This window comes from Octodon degus, unplaced genomic scaffold (assembly GCF_000260255.1).
Source record: "Octodon degus isolate 3935 unplaced genomic scaffold, OctDeg1.0 scaffold00054, whole genome shotgun sequence".
In the NCBI taxonomy this organism is placed as follows: Eukaryota; Metazoa; Chordata; class Mammalia; order Rodentia; family Octodontidae; genus Octodon; species Octodon degus.
Genome location: NW_004524630.1, coordinates 217,030 through 229,432, shown reverse-complemented (window position 1 = coordinate 229,432; position 12,403 = coordinate 217,030). Strand labels below are relative to the sequence as shown.

The window sequence follows — 12,403 nt, the reverse complement described above, 5'->3', positions numbered from 1 at the left end:
AAATCCCCTCAGGATTTATCCTGAGATCCTGTACCTCAGATTGTAGAACCTTTGTCAGTGCAGCCATGTGGATGAGTCACGGCCATTGCTTGGCTTTTTAGGAAATCTTCATACTGACTTGTATATTGGTTGTATGAATTTATACTACCACCAAGAGTGAAGGAGTTTCCTTTATTCCCACAGCCTTGACAGCATTTGTTATAAGTTGATTTCTTTTTTCAATCTTCTATTGATTTGGTACAGGGTCTCACTACACAGTTCAGACTCATAGTGATCCTCCTGTCTCAGCCTCCCCAGCACTGGCATTACAGACATGCACTGCTATGCCCAGTTTTGGTGACCCATATAGTGTGCCTGTGGTTTCAGGACCAGAGCAGCATGTTGTACCGGGGATCAAAGTGAGGTTCTTGTGCTTGCCAGGTAGGCGCTTAGAGCCAAGCTAGCTCCCCACCCTGTGGGTTGACTTCTTGATAATAATGATTTTTCTGAGGAAAGATGGACTCTCAGGGTTGTTTTAATTTTCATTTATTGAATGTCCAGTTATGTTAAACATTTTTGCTATATTTATTGCTGCTTGCGTTTCTTCATCTGAGAAGTATCTATTTATTTCAGATGCCCATTTTTGGATTGTATGTTTAGATTTAGAAGATGATCAACACTCAGAACAGAGTGCAAGTTTCCAAGCTGGATTCCATCCACAACTATGGTGATGACCTGCTGACCCCCTGGGGTGACTACTTGCTGAATTGCACCATCCACATACTCTGCAGTAACCACCTCCTCCGTGGTCACTAATGGAGTTTCTGAAGAACCATGGAGCAGATACTTAAGCTAAAGTGGCTAATGTAGCTAATACTGATGGAGAGGAGCTTCCAAACTGGACGGCAGACACACTTGTTTCATCTGTTGCCTTGGATGAATTTTCTGAAGATACCAGACCTTTTAGCTTCACTACCCCTCCAGGTCTGATGGCTCCAAGGCAGATTTTTTGTGTGTGTTTTCTATATAGACTACGTATTAGTCCTTTACCTGATGAACAGCTGGTAAAAATATTTTCCCATCGTGTAGGTTGTCTCTGCACGCTATTGGTTTCTTTGGCAGCACACAAGTTAATTTTTAAAAAATTTTAAAGAGAGTACAAAACAATATGAAAACACAGGACTGGTGAGATGGCTCAGTGGTCTAAAGCACCTATTTAGAACAAGCTTAGCAAAGCACAGGGACCGTGGTTCAATCCCCCAGCACCACATGCCAGCCAGCCCCACTCCCTGGTGGGCTGAGCTGGCCACACACACACACATAAATAAATAAATAAAATTTTAAAAAAATATGAAAACACAAAACGTTACAAATGATAAAAAGTTTCAATAAACAAATAATATGAATTTCACAGTATTTGTTGTATTGCATAACATTGTCTAAAATTAGTTCATATTACAAGATACATGCATTCAAAATTGGAAACAGAAAGAAGAAAAGAAAAAAATTATAAAAATTATAAAAAATTAAGAGACAAAAAAGAAAAAGAATTGAAAAAGAAGGCAAAACAAATTAAACATCAACTGCTCCTTTCCACAGACCATCAGAAATGCACTGTACAGTTGTCCAAACCATCCTGCTTACATCCATAGATATATCTCTTTCTCAACTCTGTCTCCTGCCCTCCTCGTCTCAGTAATTCCTTTATTTTGAATGAGTTCATTCCCTTTTCCTAGTATCTATTGTATCCTTCAGATTTTATTTTCTCTTTGAGGTACTTAACACTAAGGAGACAATACGATGTTTGCACATGTGCATCTGATTTATTTCACTTAAGATTATGGTCTCTAGTTGCAGCCATTTACAGATAAAAACCTGATATCTCTCCTTTTTATAGCCAAATAATACTTCATTGTGTAAAAATACCATGTCTTCTTTATCTATTTCTCAGTTTATGGACATTTGTATTGCTTCCAAGATTTAGCTATGAAAAATTCAGCTGCTGGAAACATGGGTGTGCATATACCACTGTGGTATGGTGTTTTCAGTTCCTCTGGAAAAATACCCAGGAGAGGAGTAGCTGGGTTGAATAGGGCCTCCAACTCTAGCTTTTGGAGGAATCTCCACGCTGATTTCCACAGTGGTTGTACCAACTTACCCTTGCAACAACAGTGGAGACAGGTTCCTTTTCCCCCCACAACCTCTCCAGCATTTCTTATCAATTGACTTCTTGATGACAGCTGTGCTCTCTGAAGTGAGATGCAATATCAGTATTGTTTTAATTTTCATTTCTCAAATGACCAGTTCACTGGAACATTTTATCATGTATTTATTTTCCAATTTTATTTTTTCCTCTGAGAAGTGTGCATTCATCTCAGATGCCCATTGTTGGATTGTGAATTTTAATTTTGAGGGCCTGATTTTTTTTACTTTTATTTATTTTATTTTGAAGAAGAAAAACAAAAGCAAGAACAAAAATCAGAAACAGGGTAACATACAACAATATAAATGTTATTAGTTTTCAAAACAAGAAGAGCTGATTAATAATGGTTGATATATTATCTGTTTTTATTATCAAATCTGTTGCTCAGAGTAACAGATATGTAGTTATGTAAGATTAGACATATGAGTGGGCCGGCCAGATAGCTCAGTGGATGAAAGCATCTGCTTAGATATAATATTTCTTGTTTTATTAGGGGTTTGTTCATAAAATCTTTGCTTACACATATTACTTCAGGAATATTATCTATTGTATCATCCAGCACATTAATTGTCTTTGTTTTAATTTTAGAACTTGGATCAATTTCTATTTTAGTTTAGTACATGGTGAAAGATATTGGCCTAGGTTTGAATGTGGCCATGAGGATGGCCAGTTTTCCCAGAGTCATTTATGCAAGTTAATATCTTCCAGTGAAGTGAATGGCCCCTTCAACAAAAAAGGTGCCTGAGTGTGTTTGAAGTTGTTTCTGTATATTCTAATCTATTGATGCTTTGATCTCTTTTCTTTTCTCTCTCTCTCTCTCTCTCTCTCTCTCTCTCTCTCTCTCTCTCTCTCTTTTTGTCTCCCTCTCTTTTGGCAATATCATATTGTTCTTACCACAGTATTTTGTAGTATAATTTCAAGTCACTAATTACGATGCCTCCCTCCTTCTCTTTGTTGCCCAGAGTTACTTTTCCTATGCTAGGTCTCTTCTGGCTCCAAAAGCATTTAAGGATTGTTTCCTCTATTGTTACTTACGATAGCCAGCAATTGACTGGCTTCCCTGTGTAGGAGCAGAAGTCCCTGGTAGATTTGGGAAAGAAGCTTTTAGAAGCGGCACGAGCAGGCCAAGATGACGAAGTCCGTATTTTGATGGCAAATGGAGCTCCTTTCACCACAGACTGGCTGGGAGCATCTCAACTGCACCTGGAAGCACAGTATGGCCACTCCTGCACCACAGAGGTGTTGCTCCGAGCCTGTGTGAGCAACAACGCCAGGACCAAGGTGGACTGTATATCGTTGCACATGGCGGCCTCTGAGGGCCACGCCACCATTGTAGAGGTCCTGCTTAAGCATGGTGCTGATGTCAATGCAAAAGATATGTTAATATGACAGCTCTACATTGGGCCACTGAGCACAACCATTAAGAAGGGGAACTTTTAATCAAATATGGTGCTGATGTACACACACAGTAAATTTTGTAAAACTGCATTGATATTTCCATAGACAATGGAAATGAAGATTTAGCAGAGATACTACAGATTGCCATGCAGAACCAAATCAACACCAACCTGGAAAGGCCCGACACTGTGATGACACACACTGCAACCCCACAGTTTACCATCAGCTGAGTATGGACTGAAACCTCCAGTAACTGTGAGTTAAATAAACCTTTCCTTCCTTCATTTTGGGTGTCAGGTATTTGTCCCAGCAACAAGAAGACAGTAACTGAGAGGCTGATCAAAATGGACAAGTAATTTGATTTTACTCTTGGCTGAGAAAGAATGCAGCCTTGAATTGTACACCTCAGGGTACAGCCATGGGAATGCAGGAGAAGAGGAGACTACCAATTGATAATTGGACTTAAGCTTTGAGCTTTGAATTTTCAAACAAAATTTTAGAAGTTGTGAAATGTATTTAAAACTGAATTCTGTAAATAGTTTTCGCTTTCTTTTTTTTACAATTCCAAATGAGTTGGTAAAGATTATTGATGAAATCCAAAACCACAATAAGCCACTGTTATTGTGAATTCTCTTTGATTTTAGTATGAACATTACCTTCTCAGAAACAGAGCAGTTTTTGGATGGTTAACAACCTAAGTTTGCAGACCAAAAGAAAAAGGAGGGCTGCAAGGAAAGCCAACTTTTTGGCCCTAGCCTTCCAAGGTCAATTAATACTCAGGACATATGAGAACTTGTACTGTTACATCATGTAACTCGGTAGTGTCCCAAATTTTCTGATCAAAGAGATTATGGGGCCAAAGAGGAAAGTGATTGATGATGTAGAGTGTGCCTAAGGAGAGTCCCATGGAGAGAAAACATCCTTTCAGGCTTTCACAGAGAGCACAATGGCCAAGAAATGGCCGTGACTCATCCACACGGCGGACACTGACAAACAATCTGAGGTACAGGATCTCAGAATAAATCCTGAGGGGATTTCACTAACTTTATCAGACCCAAAAGCTACAACTCTTGTTGCATAGGTCCTGCTTTACCTTGGTCTTAACCATCCAGCAGAAAAGTATAAAAACGAAAAATAAGAAGTAAAGCCATGCTGTTCTGTTGAGCTGTAGGGGACTCAGGTTAACAATTTCTGACATTGCCAGTCAAGCGGAAGACCCAATACTATTATGGGCTACTGGACTCTTTTAGAATATTTTGCTGAGTTTACACACCTATAATATTCAAATAACGGAACTTAATAAAAAAAAAAGGGGATACAGATGAATGTCCATTTTGTATCTGTGTATTCAAAGTGGTTAGGATAGGTACCTAGTTACATTCTCTTAATGAATAGAGGGATTTGTTCTAATGGTGTTTGTAAATGGGATATCAAGTCCACATCTTGTACAGCAATTAACCACTAAGAAGAATGTATGCAGTGTGTTAATTATTATTATTATTATTATTATTATTATTTTTGCTCCAAATGCCTTCAAGGCATGACTGGCTGGCTTGAGTTGTGGGGATTGAACCACAGCAACCTGAGCCTGACGGCTTTGTTGAAGCAGCCACTTGAACTGAGCTAAGGGGCAGGCCCCCTAGTGTGTTAATTATTGAAACTGTCCTACCAGTTTGATTTGAAACTGTCTCATTGCTATTTGTTTCTTAATAAAATTATGAAAAAAAAAAAGAGCAGTTTTAAGGGTGATGGTTGTTGGTTAGATCACATGTTGTTTTGTGACAATTATGGTGGACTGATGCCAGAATTACTCTTGTAGGCATGAACTTCTGTATGGAGAAAAGATTTCTCCCAGGAAATCTTTGTACAGCTTTAAGTTGTCTCTGATTCTCTGAAAACATTTTTTGGAAAGCAAAACTTTATATCTGTTCAATTTCAGCTATACCCAAGTAGATTTACATGTATATAAAAGAAATATTTTTTAAAGGCTATACTTTCAGGGACCATTTCTATAGTATGTTACTAGAGAAGTTTCTCTGGTCATGTAGAGTACCAGAAACCACGAGGAGGAGGTGTAGCGTTCCTTCCTGAGTGTGAAGCCGGCTCTCGGTGTTGCCTTGCTGCAGCTGCCACTTGCCGTTGATGATCGCTCTTGCTTCTTCCCTGGAGGGAGCAGGAGGGAAGGAATGCATTCTGAGTGGCTTCTGTTAAAAAAAAAAAAATTTAAACCCTCTCTTTGTACATATTCTGCATGTTTTATAATTTCAAAATGCATCACTTGCATAGATACTTTTCCTGACAAAGGTGATGAAAGTTAGCAGAAATCAACCTTTTATTCTGTAGCTCATTGAAACTACACTGGCAGCTGGTTTTATTGGAATGACAACATTCTTGGAAGGAGCATCTTACAAGAGAACTTGAATTTACAGTCTGCGAAATCTATGCTATTTTGAAAATTTCATTGTGAGGAACTGAGGCTGCCTTCTGTGCCTCCATCACGAGGGCCATATAAGAGCACTTTGAGGCACTGGATTTGAAGATGTTTTTGGAAAACTCAGTGCATATGGGTTTCTGCAATAGTCCAAGGACTTAACCTCCCTCCCCCAGGAAATTATTCTTTTTTTTTAATGTATTTACTACAGGGTCTACAAGATCTACAGGGTCTCACTATGTAGATCGCACTCGTAGCGATTCTCCTGTTTTCAGCCTCCCAAATGCTGGGATTACAGGTGTGTACCACCACGCCCAGTCTCATCTGCCCTGCCCTGGGGGTGGGGCTGGCATGGCAGGCCCAGGGATGGAAGGCCAGGCACTGCATCTGCTTAAGCAGGTGCTTTAGTCTGCCAAGCTATTTGGCTGGCCTGTCCCAGGAAATTATTCTTATGAAAGAAATTGCTGTTGTGTATAGAACCAGAGCTTTTGTACTCCAGTGAGGCTCTAGATCTGTCTAGTGGACCCTTCCTTCTCCCTGGGAAGCTCAATGTCTTCTGTGATTTGCTCACATCACAATATTGCTCATTTCCACAATTCATTAAACTCTGGTAGACTGTTCATTCTTTTTGTAAGACATCAAGCTCTTTTTTCTTGCTTTTAAAAAAAAAATGTTTTATTGCTCATGAAAATGTTTAACCTAAAAACCTCTCTAGATTACCTATGCTTTATAAAGAAGCAATGATCCTTAAAATTGTATTCTGGCCTAATTTTCTATTTTACAATTAAATATCTTTTCCACATTAAAAAAAAAAAAAAAAAAGAGGCTGCAGGCCTTAAGATTAAGAAAGAGCGCTCGCTGCCAGTTTAACGGTTCACACCACTCTGGCCCCGCCCCCGGAGCACCGCCCTGGTCCTCTGGCCTCAAGCCGCCCGCTGCTCCTCAAGCGAGTCTGCCCCATGACTTACATGAGGCTTTGGGGGACACTTAGACACAAACCATAACAATAGGGCCTGGGCTCTTCTTTTCTGGTAGGTTTTTAGTTACTTCAACTTATTGACTGATATTGGGTACTTTTTATAAATTCTTAATTCAGCTTTGATAATCCATACTACCAAGCAATCTACCCATTTCTTCTGTATTTTCTGTCCTATTAAAGTACAGTTCTTTAAGAAAATATCGCAAGAGCCTGAGTTCAATCCCTGGTTCTGAAAAAAAAAAAAGAAAGAAAGAAAGAAAGAAAGAAAGAAAGAAAGAAAGAAAGAAAGAAAGAAAATATTGATGATCTTCTAGATTTTTGTACATCTGTTGTGACTTCACCTTTGTCATTCCTAATTTCATGAATTTTTAAGAATTTTCGTGTGTGTGTGTGTGTGTGTGTGTGTGTGTGTGTGTGTGCAGGGTCTCGCTACTCTGCTTGAGGTCCTGGTGATCCTCCTGTTTTCCGCCTCCCCAGCACTGGGATTACAGGTGTGCACCACCACTCCCAGATGTGGTCTCCAGCTCAGCACACTTGCAAGTGGGACCAGCGGGGCATGTGTTGCCAGGGATCGAACCTGGTCCCTGCACTTGTCTAAGCAGGCACTTAGTCTGCTGAGCTATCTAGCCAGCCCTTTCTTTCCTTTTCTGATAAAGTTGGCTAAGGGTTTGTCTATTTTGTTGAATTGTACAAAAAAATCATCCTTTTGAGTCATTGCTGCTTTATATTGTCTTCTTATGTTGCACTGAAGTAATTTCTGATGTTCTCTTTATAATTTTTCCCTTTTATGTGCTTTGGGTTAAATTTATTCTTTTTATAGCAAAAGTTTGAGGTTGGACATTAGATTATTTATTTGAACTCTTCTGATGCAGAAATTCATTGCCATAAGTTTCCCTTTTTGGATGCTTTCATTGTATCTGATAAATTCGAGCATGTTACTTTGGAATTATTTGTTTTCTAATTTTTTATTTATTTGTTACAGTGTCTTGCTACACAATTCAAGCTCATAGTTATCCTCCTGTCTCAGCCTCCTCAGAACTGGGATTATGAATATATGCCACCACACCTGGTTTTGGGGCTGGGCAATATGGTATATGGTACTGGGGGATCAAACTCAGGTCCTTGCACTTGGCCAGGCAGGTGCTTAGACCACTGAGCTATCTCCCCAGCCCAACATTAATTGTAGAAATTTTGTAATTTCTTCTTAATTTCATCTGTGACTTTGGTTGTTCAGGAGGGTGTTAATTAATTTCTATGGTTTTTTCCCCTGTATTTAGGATGGGGTCTACAGGGTCTATGGGGTCTACAGGGTCTCATTACATAAATTGCACTCATAGTGATTCCGCTGTTTTCAGCCTCTCAAGTGCTGGGATTACAGGTGAGCGCCACCATGCCTAGTCTCAGTCGCCATCTCAGCATGCCCTGGGGGGCTGGGCCAGCACGGCAGGCCCGGGGATTGAACCCCAGCTGCTGCTCTCTGCCTAAGCAGGTGCTTTAGTCTGCTGAGCCATAAGGCTGACCCTTTGATGTGTTTTTGCAATTTTTGTGGTTTCTTTTGCCTTTGATTTACAATTTTGTTACCCTATGTTCTGAATAAATGCATGTTTTATTTCAAATAATGAGGTACTGTGGTCCCTTATTACAATTGTGCTGTTTTTTATTTGATTTTTCATGTTCAATAATGTTTGTTTCATACAGTTCTTTTTTTTCCCACTGTGTTCCTCTTTATTCATTTTCAGAGTACAAACTTAAACTTGGATAGACTGAATTAACCCAACCTACCTCTGGCAGGTACACTCAACATGCTGTATAAAGTATAACATTCAGTTTATTATTTCTTTCTCAAGAGAGTTTCCTCAGTCCATTAAGACCCAGCTCCCCTTCCATGGGCTTTGGTGGAGGTCGAGGGGCAGCACCAGCAGGTCTAAATTGGGGTGGAGGAGTTCGGTCCTTATGGGCTTCACGAGATCGATTTCTGACCACTTTGCTGTGAATTGCACAACTCACACAATAATGCAGCTTTACATACAGCTTGGGAAGCACATAACCGTCGAAGACACTCATTTTGGAAATGTCTCCGATGGCAGCAGCCTCCACTATGTTCCAAATGACAAACTTCTTAATAGCCTTATCCTTGGGTATGCACCGGGAGCAGTTCGTGCAGTGAATAGGCTGCACATGACCATGGCCTTTTTTGGCATGACTGTTGTTCCTTCTTTTTTTTTTTTTTTTTTTTTTTTTTGTCATCTTGCAAAGGAGGACCGTAAAGAGGCTGTTTTATACAGTTCTATGTGCTGATATTTAGCACATGCACATTTATGATTGCTATCTCTTGTATTGTTCTCTTAACAAAAATGAAGTTACCTTTGTCTCATCTGATAAGTCTTGGCTTAAAATTGATTTTGTCTTCAAATAGAATACTACCCCTCCTTTTTTCCCAGGTTCCTGTTTTCCATGTTTTACTTTCAGTCTATGAATTTCTTTTTGAGTTATATGCTTCTTGTATGGAATATGTTATTGGATATTGTTTCTTTAATTTAATTACAAAAGCAAGAACAAAAATCAGAAACAAAGACAGAAACAGGATAACATACAACAAAATATATCATTTCTTGTTCTAGTCTGTCATTCTCTTTCTTTTGATTGATGAATTCAGACAATTTCTATTGATGGTTATAACTTTTGTGAAACAACTTATCCTTGCTATATTATTTTCCTATTCTTGGTTCATTTTTGTCTTATTACTTCTCTCATTTCTGGGAAAAAAAGTACCCAGTCCTCAAAGTTAGGTGGAAAGATTTGTTTAGTTCACAGCTGTAGAGGTTTCTGTCCACAATCAGCTGTCTGAAAGGTATGACAGCTTGGCAGAGAGCCGTTCATGGAGGGCAGATTGTGACAGCAAAAAGTAGAGGATAGGCAAGAAGCATTTTTCTGCCCTTCATATTGTGTCCACTCTACTCATGCTAGGGTGGGCATAGTGTCCCCACACTTACTCCCAGCATTAGACCATGGATCAATCCCAGACTCTAGATTTAGCCACCTCTAAAAAAAAAAAAAAAAAAAAACCTATTGCAGGAGGCTTTGCAGATATCTAGACAACGTTTCAGCCCTGGGCCACCAAAGATTCATGCACATTTCTTTACGTCAGCTTATTATGGACAGAAGACTCTACAAACTGGGAGCCAAATAAAACTTTTCCTTTTTCACTTATTTTGCCTCAGGACTGAGAAAAGAAAGAGAGAATTTGATACCACAGAAGTAGGTATGATTGGGGTCGGGGAGACGGCTCAGTGGAATAAACGCTTCCCTGGCAAGCGCAAGGGCCTGCGTTCAATCCCCAGTTCTGCCCAAAAAAAAAAAAAAAAAAGTAGGTATGATCATTTTTGTGATTGTTCCTAACCATGTGGTTCCTGAGCCTTTGGGGTTGGCTTGTGGGAAGATTGGAATGATTTGGAGATGCTGGCAGGAATGTTAGCTGTAGAATGCCTTAGATTGTTCTTTGTGGGAGCTTCAGGTAAGAACTCAGAAGACTGATAGGAATCCTGTGGGTAGAGACCAGGGTCTGGAGGTTTCTGCTGCACAAAAGCACATTGGTTTTGGGACGCCAGACAGTGTGTGTTATGGTCTGGGAGCAAATTTGTCTGCATTTTGCATTCATCCAGAGACTCTGGTTGAGGCTAGGACTAAGGGCAGTTGACTAATGAATAATTGTAGAAGAAAATTCAGGCCAGTCAGTCCTGAAGTAGTGGAATGGCTACTGTTGTGGGATTTTATGCAGATTTATGTTGAGAATCAAGAGCAAAGAGACCAGAAGAAGGAATTAAGATATTGTGAGTTTGACAAGAAAAGAACCTGTAGTAGTAAAGCTGTGAACTGCAATACTGGAGCAGAGGAGATCTTGATTTCTGAGAAGAAATGGGAATAGAAAAGAGCCTGAGGGTATCACCAGAAGCAGAGGACTCCACCCTTTGGAGATTCAACATTGTGAAAGTGAAAGAGTTTGCTTTGGGACCAAAACTAGAGAGGGCTATATTACTTCAGAACAGCAGCAGCCTAGAGAATTTGTTCTTTGGAATTGGATTCAAACTCCTCAGCAATTCAGGAACTCAACCCCTATAGCTGAAAGAGAGGGAAGCCTGGGTATTGCTCCTTTGGGGAGCAGACCCTGGCATCATCCATTTGGTGTTGGTTTCATGTGCATGCAGAATACAAGAGTTCTCAGGTAAAGAAGGCTTCCACCCTGATTTCAGAAGAAGGCATGAGAGGCCAGGCAGTGTGCCCCCAAGGGGGCACTGTGTGAAACTCTAGATTTAGAGTGAAACAGTACATGAGGAGCTGTTGGAGACATTTCCTGGACCTTGTCTCGGTCCAAGAAGCCAATATTTATAATCCCAAAGTTACATTATTGGAATCCCATCAAGTTGATTCCAGTCTACCACTTACAATGCAACCCACGGCAAAAATAAAGACACTAAATTACATTTTCAATCACTGGAGAGTCAAGGGGCTCTAAGTCCAGCCACGAAGATGGCTTTCCAGAACTAAGAGAGTGACCCAGGGCCTCACCCTGTTTTTATTCAGTGGGGGAGTGGCTTGAAGAGGATTGACTGAGAATTGTGGGAAATAGGTGATCATTGTGAGCTGAGCTAGGTGGGTGGCCTACATTTACCTAAGGCCAACTGATAAACAGAAGTCCTAGCCAGCTCTGTACATAGGAAATAGGGTCAGGCTCAGTCAAAATGGAGACAGTCATTCTTCTTTCAAGAAGAGTGTTCAGGTGGTCCTCCACAAGGAGCCAGCAGTACAGTGGAGACTTCAGAAGTTTTAAAAAGCCAGGAACATGGATCATCTGAGGAAAACTGCAAGAAGGGAGCAGAGTGGAGCCACGAGAGCAGCCTTGGGAACTCCAACTACCACTAGTAGTTGGAACTCCACTGCTGTGCAGAAATGCTGCATTTTCCTTATCCCTTCATATGCTGATAGACATATCCATTGTTTCTAAGATCTAGCTATTCTAAATTTTGCTGGTACAAACATGGTTATGCATTTATCACTGCAATATTATTATTTTGACTCTTGGAAAGACACACAATCCAATCCATACCATTCTGTTCTTTGGTCTTTTCTTCCCCAAATAAATGCCTCTTCCACCTGTAAAATATATTCATCCTGCCAGAGATATAACACAGCACCTGCCTGCCAAGTGCAAGGTCCTGAGTTCCATTTGCTATACAAAAAATTTTAAAATATATTCATCCCATTGTAACATCCCCGAAAGCTTTAATAAATTTCAGCATCAATAGTAAGCTAAAAATATCAAATTCAAACATGAATGAGGGCCAGGGAGATGGCTCAGTTGAATAAGCACTTCCCTGGCAAGCGCAGGAGTCTGAATTCAATCCCCTGTTCCGCA

General features: G+C 40.1%; 1 non-coding gene and 2 pseudogenes across 1 annotated transcript; all 3 read left to right on the top strand.

The window, feature by feature from the left end:
* The first annotated feature begins 323 nt into the window (after nucleotides 1-323).
* LOC101568272 lies at nucleotides 324-3,810 on the top strand (annotated as a pseudogene).
* A 1,754-nt stretch (nucleotides 3,811-5,564) lies between these two features.
* Nucleotides 5,565-5,782, top strand: LOC111817323. The gene has a single exon (XR_002821560.1). It is a non-coding gene; the product is annotated as a small nucleolar RNA U3 (small nucleolar RNA).
* A 4,676-nt stretch (nucleotides 5,783-10,458) lies between these two features.
* Nucleotides 10,459-12,403, top strand: part of LOC101567882 — a 6,626-nt pseudogene continuing 4,681 nt past the window's right edge.